We start from the raw sequence: 12,642 nt of genomic DNA on the forward strand, positions 1-12,642 counted from the left end.
GAGCCTCATCGAATTAGTTGAAGTTATTTCTAGAAAATGTCTGACTTTTCCAAAGAAAAAGGGAATTCTGCTAACAGATGGACTTTTAGATTTATATATCAGTTTCTTCTTGGTTCTTCAGCCTGCAGATTTTGGACTTGCCAGCCAAAATAATCAGGTGAGCCAATTCCTTTAAAATACACACACACACACACACACACACACATATATATATATATATATACATGCTATTGTTTCTGTTTTTCTGTAGAATCCAAACACCCTTATCTGAGTTTCAGATAAAGAATAATATTTTCATTTTAAATGTGATATAAATGTTAAACAAGAGATAAAAATGTATTTGTTGTGTATATGAATTCAAATTTATCCAGGTCCCTTGCCAAAGAATTGTTGCTTTTGAACTGTGGTGTTGGAGAAGACTCTTGAGGGTCCCTTGGAATGCAAGGAGATCCAACCAGTCCACCCTAAAGGAGATCAGTCCTGGGTGTTCATTGGGAGGACTGATGTTGAAACTGAAACTCCAATACTTTGGCCACCTGATGAGAAGAGAAGACTCATTTGAAAAGACCCTCATGCTGGGAAAGATTGAGGACAGGAGGAGAAAGGGGCAACAGAGGATGAGATGGCTGGATGGCATCACCGACTCAATGGGCATGGGTTTGGGTGGACTCTGGAAGTTGGTGATGGACAGGGAGGCCTGGTGTGCTGCGGTTCATGAGGTCGCAAAGAGTTGGACATGACTGAGCGACTGAAGTGAACTTGTATTCTATCTGGCAACATTAACCTAAAATCAGTAAAACAATAGAAAGAGATGAAGCACTAAGTGCCTACTTTACTTCTGTGAAAAAGATAATACAGAGATTCTACTCAAGGCATTCCCAGAACAATCCAATGTTGAAGAAAGAAAGTTTCTTGAAAGAACAGACACTTAGCCTCATTAAGTCCCTAGAGGCACATATTTCTGAAGAAACAACAGCTGATTTAGGCCAGGAATGTGCTGAGGTTAATTCTCCAGATGAAACAGATGACAATGCCAGCAGGTATAAAGGTCTAAGCAATTCCATGGTCTTCCTGGTGGTTCAAATGGTAAAGAATCTGCCTGCAAAGCAGGAGACCTTGGTTCCCTCCCTGAGTTTGGATGATCCCCTGGAGAAGAGAATGGCTACCCACTGCACTATTCTTGCCTGGAGAATCCCATGGACAGAGGAGCCTGTCAGGCTACAGTTCATCGAATCCTAAGAGTCAGACATGACTGAGCGACTAACAACAACAAGCAATTCCATAGCAGCACACGTGGCAAAAGGCACTAGGGTTCTAGAACTAAAGACACTTGCTCATCAGACTTTGTAGAAACCACACCATTAGTCAGATTCACATTCAGCCCATATCTGGAACTCAAAAAGGCAACAATTTTTAAAGGTTTGAAAATATTGCATGGGAAAAAAAGTGAAAGTTTTAGTCACTCAGTTATGCCCAACTATGCATGATGCCAAAATTAAACTCTGGATGGGAGGGTTCTTCCAGTTAAATTTAAATACAGGAGTCATAGAATTTAAACCGATCTGGTTAACTCCTTCATCTCTTTATTTGTGAAGTTCTACATATTCTGGTCTTCCTACTTAAAAGTGCTCTCAAATCTCTATCTAATCATAAATCCTTTAACTTTGCTCTTTGTTCCAAAATATGAATCACCTTCTATGGATTATAACTTATTTATTTTGTTTAATGTCTGTTTTCCCCAACAAGAGCATAACTTTGTTGAGACTAGAAATGTTTGCCTTTTTTGATTTTTAAATTTTTTGTCACTATGTATCACAAACACCCAGAACAGGGAGACAGGCACACACGTGCACTCAAACAGTAGATATTTGTTGGATAAATGAATGCAGTTTAATCATATTGCAGAAACCTTGCTAATCTTGTAGAGCATTATTTGGATAATAAGTAGAACATGAAGTGTTAAGACTTTGGTTTACAGTGGTCTTGGAGTTAAATCTACACTGCTTCACCTCTCTGCTCCCAATGATACCAGAAGAGGTCATGAAAGAATAGCAGTTTATATCTGGGAGAGATTGCCCTAATTAATTCCCCTCTAGTTGTCTAAGGGTTTAATGTTTAAGCTCTGTAGCTTAAGACATAAAAATTATAAGCAACATTGCAAGTGGAGATGTTTCTCCACTCACTTATTTTCTGTGTGGAGAGATTTTTCCAACACTATAGACCTCTTATCTCTTTCCTAACTCTTACTAGAGAATGCAGTGATTTACCGTATTTGTAAATTTTGCAGAATTTGACATGTGTAAGCCATCCCCTTCCTCCATCTTTCTTTGGGGTGAACCTGCTTTAGGGAAGACAAAGTACACTGAACTGTTTCTCAATGCTATACATTTTGTAGGAGGAATTCCCCACATGAGCAGGCCCATGGTTTTCCTGAACTGCTGTGGCTGAGTTAAGTATGCATTTGGGTTAAGTATGCATTTGTAGTGAGAAGTCGATTGTTGTCAAACATCTCAGCTATGTCCTCCTATCCAGCTTTTAAAAGTAATGAAATTGATGCTTGATCTCTAACTTCCTGACATCTTGTCAATACCTTAATTGGTTCCAAAATTATCCTGGAAAATTGAAGTTATTTATTGGATTCCTTTGAACTCCAATAGGGGCTTCCCAGGTGGTGCTAGTGGTAAAGAACCTGCCGGCTTATGCAGGAGACATAAGAGATGCGGGTTGATCCCTGGGTCAGGAAGATCCCCTGGAGGAGGACATGGCAATTCATTCCAGTATTCTTGCCTGGCGCATCCCCATGGACAGAGGAACCGGACGGGCTACAGTTCATAAGGTTCCAAAAAACTTGGACACAATTGAAGCTACTTAGCACACATGGGCACAGATTCCAATAAATATCATGGCATGAATTGAGTTTCATCATTTACAGTTTATTAATTTGAGGGGGTAAACTTTTATTAGAGTGATAATTGTATATCAAATAACATGCTTAATGCTAGTGGTAGATAAATGATTAAGATGTATCTGTCTGCTCTTAAGCAACTTAGAACCCAAATAGGAGGAAATAAACATGCAAGCAAATGGTAAAATACTGTGCTGTAATTACTGCATTATTAATCTGTGCACAGTGTTTCAGGGACCAATAGGAGGGCGTTCTTTCCTGCCATCTTCCAAGGAGAGAAGGAGAACCTTTCACAAAGGAAGAATAAATTAGTATGGTAGTTACTACTGAAATAAATGCAAGAATGTAGAAAGGACTGAAATTTTATGTGAAAATGTCTTTCACCAGATAACAGAACAAACCCTTAGCAAAAATATGTAGCAAGTGAATTTGTTTTCAAACTCCTCACCTATATAACCATTTTTTGACCTTTCCTTTTTCTTCCTGAGCATCCGAAGTTCTCTCGAGATTTGATTCTTTGCTGAGATTAGTTAGTTAGTTAAGTCGCTCAGTCGTGTCCAACTCTTTGTGACCCCATGGACTGTAGCCCACCAGGCTCCTCCCTCCATGGGATTCTCCAGACAAGAATACTGGAGTGGGTTGTCATTTCCTTCTCCAGGGGATCTTCCCTACCCAGGGATCAAACCGAGGTCTCCTGCATTGCAGGCAGACACTTTAACCTCTGAGCCACCAGGGAAGCCCTTTGCTGAGATTAGTGATCTAAAATCACTTTTATGTTAGAGTCCTAAGATTTAACTAGTGTTACCCTTGAAGGAATTTGCATTTTAAAAAGTCCAGTGATGATTCAAGCCCTAATTCAAATGAATGGCTTGCTAAGCCAGAGGTGCCAGTAAAATTAGTGCTAGTGGATTTTTTCTAAAATTATATCTTACATAGAGTCTTGGGATAAATATAACTGCTGATAACTGAGAAAGCTGGTTTAAACCTGTGGATATTCCAGAGAAGAATTCAAGACATATTTCTGCCTGAATTTCTGTTACCACCTTGAATGGAAAAGTTATCTAAAATATACTAATTTTGTAGTAAGCTTGCATGAGCTTGATTTCAGTTTTTTAATTAGTCTAAGATTGTTCAGGCTATGAATCTAATTTAATCTAATCTCCCTTTAATCTTATATTTATAATATCATGCCCAAACTATTAGTGAGTAACATGTATTAATTTCAAACTTGCTGATAAAATTCAACTTAAAAATGCAACTTTGTTTCTTTGTTATGATACTGTATAGTCACAATCTAAGATATTAATAAAAAAATCAAACAAATAATATTTTCAAGCTAATAAGAAATCACTGACCATTTGTTTCTTTTGAGTCCCCTAGTACGAAAATCATGTACATTATTCCTTTGACTTTTTTGTAGGACTTAAGAAATGGTCGCTGTAAAGAAAGACCTCAGAAATGAGAAGTAGGAAAGACTAGTTTTCTAGAATGGATATGCCAAACTAAAGAGATAAACAGAGCTGAGTAGGAATCTGTAATTCAGCAACTCTGATGTTTTAGATACATGAGTGCTAGTTTCTAATTCTTTAAGGTATATGCACATGTTATATATTTCTTTCTATGATAATTTATGCTTAAAATTTTTTTTAAGAATTAGCAGGAATGATGCTAAAGCTGAAACTCCAGTACTTTGGCCACCTCATGCGAAGAGTTGAGTCATTGGAAAAGACTCTGATGCTGGGAGGGATTGGGGGCAAGAGGAGAAGGGGACGACAGAGGATGAGATGGCTGGATGGCATCACTGACTCAATGGACATGAGTCTGAGTGAACTCCGGGAGTTGGTGATGGACAGGGAGGCCTGGCATGCTGCGATTTATGGGTTCGCAAAGAGTCGGACACGACTGAGTGACTGATCTGATCTGATCTGAATCCTGGAAAGCTAAAATGAGAGCATAGAATACTGTGTGTAGGCATATAACATGGAACAGTAGGAATAAGATAGCTTCTGGAGTCAAACTTAACATTTGCATCCCAACTTTGGCACTGACTGGTTGTGTGACATTGCATGAATTATTTAACAAGTCTGAGATCCTACAGCCTCGTCTATGTACATGTGGGCTAAGTCGGTTCAGTCATGTCTAACTCTTTGCAACCCTATGGACTGTAGCCCGCCAGGCTCCTCTGTCCATGGGATTCTCCAGGCAAGAATCCTGGAGTGGGTTGCCATGCCCTTCTCCAGGGGATATTCCAGACCCAGGAATTGAACCTGCATCTTCAGCTTCTGCACTGCATGTGGATTTTTTACCACTGAGCCACTGGGGAGCCCCAGCCTGATCTATACAGTTCAGTTCAGTTCAGTCGCTCAGTCGTGTCCAACTCTTTGCGAACCCATGAATCGCAGCATGCCAGGCCTCCCTGTCCATCACCAACTCCCGGAGTTCATCCAGACTCACATCCATCGAGTCAGTGATGCCATCCAGCCATCTCATCCTCTGTCATCCCCTTCTCCTCTTGCCCCCAATCCTCCCAGCATCAGAGTCTTTTCCAATGACTCAACTCTTCGCATGAGGTGGCCAAAGTACTGGAGTTTCAGCTTTAGCATCATTCCTTCCAAAGAAATCCCAGGGCTGATCTCCTTCAGAATGGACTGGTTGGATCTCCTTGCAGTCCAAGGGACTCTCAAGAGTCTTCTCCAACACCACAGTTCAAAAACATCAATTCTTTGGCGCTCAGCCTTCTTCACAGTCCAACTCTCACATCCATACATGACCACTGGAAAAACCATAGCCTTGACTAGACGAACCTTTGTTGGCAAAGTAATATCTCTGCTTTTGAATATGCTATCTAGGTTGGTCATAACTTTCCTTCCAAGGAGTAAGCATCTTTTAATTTCATGGCTGCAGTCACCATCTGCAGTGATTCTGGAGCCCAAAAATATACGATATAGCCAATAATTAAGCTTGACAAAAAGGAGGGCTGGAATGGAAGGGAGATGTAGAGGAAATGAGTTTCATTCCAAACAAGAAGGAAACTGTATTTTAAGAAAAGCTAAAGAGCAACTGAAGATAATGGAAACACAACTGCCCACAAATTATAGGGCTTAGATAGGAAAAAAGGGCTCTGCATGATAAATAGAGGCCTGGAAGTCACTTTAATATCACTGGGGGCTTCCGTAATGGCTCAGATGGTAAAGAATGTACCTGCAATGCCGGAAAACTGAGCTCAGTCCCTGGGTTGGGGAGATCCCCTGGAGAAGGGAATGGCTATCCACCCCAGTATTCTTGCCTAGAGAATTTTATGGACAGAGGAGCCTGGCAGGCTACAGTTCATGGGGTCCAAAGAGTCAGACATGACTAAGCAACTAACACTTTCACTTTCAGATTCCTGATCTGCCAAGTACCACCTCTTCTGTTTCTATTTTCCCATTCTTAGCTCTAAAATAATTTGGGATAGCTAAGTATACAGAGACAAATATATACTACAAGCAATAGTATGGGATATAATGTTGAGTAATTTTACCTTTTCCATTATACTAGGCCAAATGGCAAATACATTACCTCACTTTCATTACCTTACATTATCTATGCTATGCTAAGTTACTTCAGTCATGTCCGACTCTGTGCGACCCCACAGACCGCAGCCCACCAGGCTCCCCCATCCCTGGGATTCTCCAGGCAAGAACACTGGAGTGGGTTGCCATTTCCTTCTCCAATGCATTAAAGTGAAAAGTGAAAGTGAAGTCGCTCAGTCGTGTCTGACTCTTAGCGACCCCATCCATGGATTGCAGCCTACCAGGCTCCTCCATCCATGGGATTTCCCAAGCAAGAGTACTGGAGTGGGGTGCCATTGCCTTCTCCACATTATCTAGGATTACTTTTAATACTAAACCAACTCTTAAATGTGATTGGCCCAGTATAATAGGCTTAAGCCAATGAGTACATAGCATTCTTATGGTGTATAATGATGATAGAGGGATAGGGATTTATACCAATTTAGGCTAATGAAAGGATAGGGAGTATTTTCTAGAGGCATCTAGGAAGTCTCCTAGCATAAACAGAAGCCCGGGAAAAGATAGTAACTCTTCCTCTGCGCACTGACATTGTTATGCACATGTACGAGTTCTATAACTACACAGCATGGTGCTACCACCGTAAAGGGTTACTTCACATTTCCTTAGCAAATATGAACCCTCCCCAACCGCCACTGCCTAAGTGCCCTGATCAAGTGAATGAGTTGACAGTAACACCAGGTCATCTACACCATACTGGAATCACTAGGACATAATTTGAAAAAGGAACCTGGTAAAGAATCCAAGTATCCAGAGACCCATCACAAACTTGAGATGAAGTCAGTGAGAAGCAGGGTAGGCTTAGGATCTTTTAGATTAATGTACCCCACTTCTTAATTGCATTTAGTATTCCCTATTTCTCTATCCTGTTCACTGTAAATCATCCAAGGGCTTGACTGGTTTTCAAGCCTTGATTCATTGACACATATTTAGTGTGAAATTCTTAAAAAGGATGGTTTCTGAACGAGAGCATTAAAATAGGAAACACAATCCCAAAAGAAGGGGTGGACAGATAAAAAGCAAGAGCAATCACAGCAAAGTGAAAGGTGACAATCTGATATGGAGGGCTCCCAGATAGAATTCTAGATAGGAACTGACATTTACAAAACTGTCCTGAGTCATCAGGGAAAATGAACATTAAATGGACATTAAATCATGTTCAATAACTTCTAATATGAAAGCAAGAACTTGACTAATTATCATGATTTTTACTAAACTGGTTAATACAAGAATATTTTGACATTTTGTATAAAGAATGAAGTAAGCATCTGTATTGAGAATGTACATACACCAAGGAACTGCAGGAGATCTCTAGATCCTAAATGTGGCCCTCAGCTTGACTCTTGGTCATAAAAAAATCTAGACTCTTGGTCATAGAGCCATAAGAAAGAAAATTCTACCAACAGCCTAAGTAAGCTTAGAGGTGGCCTCTTCCCCTACTGAGCTCATGATGAAACGTCAGCCTGGTGAAGCTCTGAGGCAGAGAACCTAGCTAAGCCCCACCTGGATTCTTGATCCAAAGAAACTGAGATAAACTGTTTTTTAGGACAGTAAATTTGTGGTAATTTATTACAAAGCAATATAAAATTAATACAGCATCATGAAGAGATTATGGCTGGTCTGAATAATAGCTGTCTCAGCAGAGTGATTGAATAGGAGCCAGACTGCATTGATTTGGAGGAGTGAGAGGAGGGTAAGTGGAGTGAGCATAGATGACTCTTTAGAGAGGTTTGCCTGGGGACAGAAGGAGAACGTAGGGCTGTAGCTGAATGGTACTTTGGTTTTGAGGACAAAGTTTTTATTTATGTTTTTTATGGGAAGTAACTTGAGCATATTTAAAAGTCTGCCTTTTTGAAGGATCAATTTTTACTCGATTCTTGAAAATTTGTACTTGATTCTTGAAAATTTGCTTGGCTATGCTAAATGCAGCATAGCTAGATATAACTTACATGAAATAACTGGTTAAAAGTAATATGTCTGGTGACCTAATATCAATATTAACATTGAAAATATTTTAAATGATTATAAAAGAAAATAGTATAAATTCTGTTATTCAGCAAATAATAGAATTTGTTTGCAAATCTTCAAATGAAAGAGGGCTTCCTTGCATTTGGAGGATCCTATCGACTGAGATCACACACGTACACATTGTCAGAGTCAAGTTCCACTATTCTTTCAATTCTCAGCAAAGGGAAGCCACTCTTATTTGACTTTCTATGATGATTCCTGCTGAGCTATTCCAAATCCTGAAAGATGATGCTGTGAAAGTGCTCACTCAATATGCCAGCAAATTTGGAAAACTCAGCAGTGGCCACAGGACTGGAAAAGGTCAGTTTTCATTCCAATCCCAAAGAAAGGCAATGCCAAAGAATGCTCAAACTACCGCACAATTGCACTCATCTCACACGCTAGTAAAGTAATACTTAAAATTCTCCAGGCCAGGCTTCAGCAATACGTGAACTGTGAACTTCCTGATTTTCAAGTTGGTTTTAGAAAAGGCAGAGGAACCAGAGATCAAATTGCCAACATCCTCTGGATCATGGAAAAAGCAAGAGAGTTCCAGAAAAGCATCAATTTCTGCTTTATTGACTATGCCAAAGCATTTGACTGTGTGGATCACAATAAACTGTGGAAAATTCTGAAAGAGATAGGAATACCAGACCACCTGATCTGCCTCTTGGAAATTCGTATGCAGGTCAGGAAGCAACAGTTAGAACTGGACATGGAACAACAGACTGGTTCCAAATAGGAAAAGAAGTTCATCAAGGCTGTATATTGTCACCCTGTTTATTTAACTTATATGCAGAGTACATCATGAGAAACGCTGGGCTGGAAGAAACACAAGCTGGAATCAAGATTGCCAGGAGAAATATCAATAACCTCAGATATACAGATGACACCACCCTTATGGCAGAAAGTGAAGAGAACTCAAAAGCCTGTTGATGAAAGTGAAAGTGGAGAGTGAAAAAGTTGGCTTAAAGCTCAACATTCAGAAAACGAAGATCATGGCATCCTGTCCCATCACTTCATGGGAAATAGATGGGGAAACAGTGGAAACAGTGTCAGACTTTATTTTTCTGGGCTCCAAAATCACTACAGAAGGTGACTGCAGCCATGAAATTAAAAGACGCTTACTCCTTGGAAGGAAAGTTATGACCAACCTAGATAGCATATTCAAAAGCAGAGACATTACTTTGCCAACAAAGGTTCCTCTAGTCAAGGCTATGGTTTTTCCTGTGGTCATGCATGGATGTGAGAGTTGGACTGTGAAGAAGGCTGAGCGCCGAAGAATTGATGCTTTTGAACTGTGGAGAAGACTCTTGAGAATCCCTTGGACTGCAAGGAGATCCAACCAGTCCATTCTGAAGGAGATCAGCCCTGGGATTTCTTTGGAAGGAATGATGCTAAAGCTGAAACTCCAGTACTTTGGCCACCTCATGCGAAGAGTTGACTCATTGGAAAAGACTGATGCTGGGAGGGATTGGGGGCAAGAGGAGAAGGGGATGACAGAGGATGAGATGGCTGGATGGCATCACTGACTGGATGGACGTGAGTCTGAGTGAACTCCGAGAGTTGGTGATGGACAGGGAGGCCGGGAGTGCTGCGATTCATGGGGTCGCAAAGAGTCGGACACGACTGAGCGACTGATCTGATCTCTGATGATGATTTTCTAAGGTGGCGGCTTTCCACAGGAGCTGACCTGTAAGTTTTGATTTAGATCCCATGTTGAATTTGTAGAATTATGAGGAAAGACCATGAGAAAAATTATATCTAACTAACAGAAATTAGTATCTAACACTGCTGCAAGAATTCCAGCTTTGTGTCGTTTGTTTACAACCTGTTCCTTATGGTTTATTATTATTTCTAAAAATAGTAGTTATAATTTTCCTATATTTTCATTTCTATGATCAAAACATGCTTTGCTATCTTCAAATGGTTAGCTGAAAATAAGCACTGCAATAATAGATGAAGAGGAAGAAAGCAAGAAAGAAAAAAACTTGCCACATCCCAAGTTCTATACCAGGTATTTAATATAAATCGTCCTTAATTCTCCAAACAAATTTTCAAGGAAGACTCTTTAATTATCCTCATTTTTCAAATAAGCAGACTGACTCATTTAGATTAAGAAAATAATACCCAGGGTCCTGCATCTGATCATATTGTGTCACATTAAAGAATAAATCCCTGTGTGTAACTTTAAAGTTAATGTCTTAATTAACTACTGTATTGCTCTCATTCTTAAAAAGAGAATTCTTTCTTAGGGAATTAACAGCAGTCCATACATGACAAGAAGAACTATGTATTAAACTAACAGGGAATAATGTGAGAGAATATTACTTTGTATGGTTCTCATTTCTCATTATGTCCTTCCATGTTCAACAACATAGTCAATCCAGTTGAGCTCCTGTAGTGATATTTCAAAAATTGTCCTGACCGCCATGATCCAGTTGTTGAGGATTTTCTTGTTATAACAGAATACAGAGTTTTTTTTTTTAATGTACCTTACATTAAACAACAAAGACTTAGCTCTGAAATATGTCTATTATTATTATTAGTCTTTTGTAACCATGGTAATTTAATGTCATCTTACAGCCAATCACTTGACTTAGGCTAGTGTTTTTTAGGTTTGAGCTTGCATCAGAATCTCCTCTAGGGCTTCTTCAAAACACATAGATTATAGGACTTGACTCTCAGCTGTTTGGATTCAGTAGATGTGGGTTGTAGACTTTAAAATTTGTGTTTCAATGGCACATTCCCAGGTGCTGTTGCTGGTCTGGAGACCACACTTTGAGACCCACTGGCCTAGACAAGGGTTTTAAAACCTTTTACTGTAAAGAATCATGTAAATACTTTTGGCTTTGTGGACCATATAGTTTCTGTCACAACTGCTCAACTTTTCATTTGTTGTGGAAAGCTGCTATACACAATTCCTAAATGAATAGAGATGGCTGTGTTTTGATAAAATTTTATTATAGAAAGAGGCATCAGGATATATTTGGACTGTAGCTGGTCAACCTCTGGGTTAGACCAACTCAGTATAAGAGGCCTGAAAAATGACTTTATATATACTAAATATACTCTGTGACTCCAAGAGAATCAACTACAGCTTTATTCGCAAAACCCCTTCTAAGTTTCTAAATAAAACCTGCAGAACTACAACAGAGACTAAGTTGATTGTGTTAAACCATCATAGAGGAGAAATCCTGGTGAACCCAATAAAGAAGCAATAGTTTTATGCACGAGTCTGCATTTTACAAACAGTTTTTGTTTTAACATGCCCATTAACTATATCTTCACTTTCAAATTTTAGTTTTACTTGGATATTGTTTATAATGTTGGAAGTTATAAGTATACCAAAATGAAACACTATATCAAATGACATAGATACCAACCCAATCAGATCATCTATTGACTTTCTAATAAAATGAAAGAAAACAAAAACACACTGCTTGCCATGAGTGTGCCCAGATTTAATATATTTGATCTTCACCCAGAATAGTGTACTTCAAACTAATTTAAAATACCAACATAACCTTAAAAGTCTACTAAGTTGTTTATGCCAATGAATCCACTGCATTAGCTCTATCCTTAACACAATGTAAATTCCTGTAAACATACATCATTCAGATAAATTTTTGTCATAATGAACTGCGATTTAGTTCCCTGAAAATAACCAGATGCAAATGCCATGAGGAAAGCTAGTATTATGGGTCATCATATAAACTTAAAACACAAATATTATGATAAAAACATCTCCAACAATGCTATGGACTAGAAACATTTAGACAAGATCTCTACAATTATACATTGTAACATTTTGATAACTTAAAGATGGATTAAAATGGCTTTATGAGGGAATACATGACTCCTCGTTCAAAATCTGTTCCTAAATTCAATTAATTCAAATATTTCATTTTGAACAATGGATTTATATTTGCCACTAGACATTTATTCTTTAGACTAACGCAGTGGTTTTCAAAGAGTCCTTGGTTTGTTGTTGTTTTGTTTTGTTTTTTAAAGGTTGAAAGAGTACTGTGGTCAAACGAAACTGGAAAATGTTCATTTAAAACAAATTAAAAAATTTTTTAACTTCTTTGGAAGCAATATTCATGGAACATATGTCTAAGAAAGATGTGGTAAACTGTGGGGCCTTTTCCAATCTTATTT

The 12,642-nt window shown here is 38.9% G+C and overlaps 1 protein-coding gene across 7 annotated transcripts in view; it reads right to left on the minus strand.

The window, feature by feature from the left end:
* The window catches only part of LRRC7 (leucine rich repeat containing 7), a 609,335-nt gene that overhangs the window by 470,919 nt on the left and 125,774 nt on the right, over positions 1-12,642 (minus strand). The window lies entirely within an intron of this gene.

This window comes from Bubalus bubalis, chromosome 6 (assembly GCF_019923935.1).
Source record: "Bubalus bubalis isolate 160015118507 breed Murrah chromosome 6, NDDB_SH_1, whole genome shotgun sequence".
NCBI classification, from domain to species: domain Eukaryota; kingdom Metazoa; phylum Chordata; class Mammalia; order Artiodactyla; family Bovidae; genus Bubalus; species Bubalus bubalis.